The sequence below is a fragment of the Mirounga angustirostris genome, unplaced genomic scaffold, assembly GCF_029215605.1.
Source record: "Mirounga angustirostris isolate CCGP_5_RB_7025 unplaced genomic scaffold, mMirAng1.0.hap1 SCAF_4, whole genome shotgun sequence".
Lineage (NCBI taxonomy): Eukaryota > Metazoa > Chordata > Mammalia > Carnivora > Phocidae > Mirounga > Mirounga angustirostris.
Window position 1 is genome coordinate 20,313,445 of NW_026991712.1, and position 249 is coordinate 20,313,693.

Genomic DNA, 249 nt, shown 5'->3' on the forward strand with positions numbered 1-249 from the left:
GCCGCCGCCGCCTGGGTCCGCGGGGTCCGGGCGCGCCGCGCGGGAGGGGGCGTGGCCGCGCTGTCTTGAGCCGCGCGGGGCCCCGCCCCGTCACGTGGGTCCAGGTGAGCGCGCCGCGGCGGCCCAGGCGCCCGCGCCTGTCACGTGCACAGGTGCTGCGGCCACCTGGCGCGGTCCTTCCTCCCCCGCTCCGCTCGCCCCTCCGCGGGCCGGCGCCCTGCTCTTTGTTTCTTCTATCCCCCTCTTAGT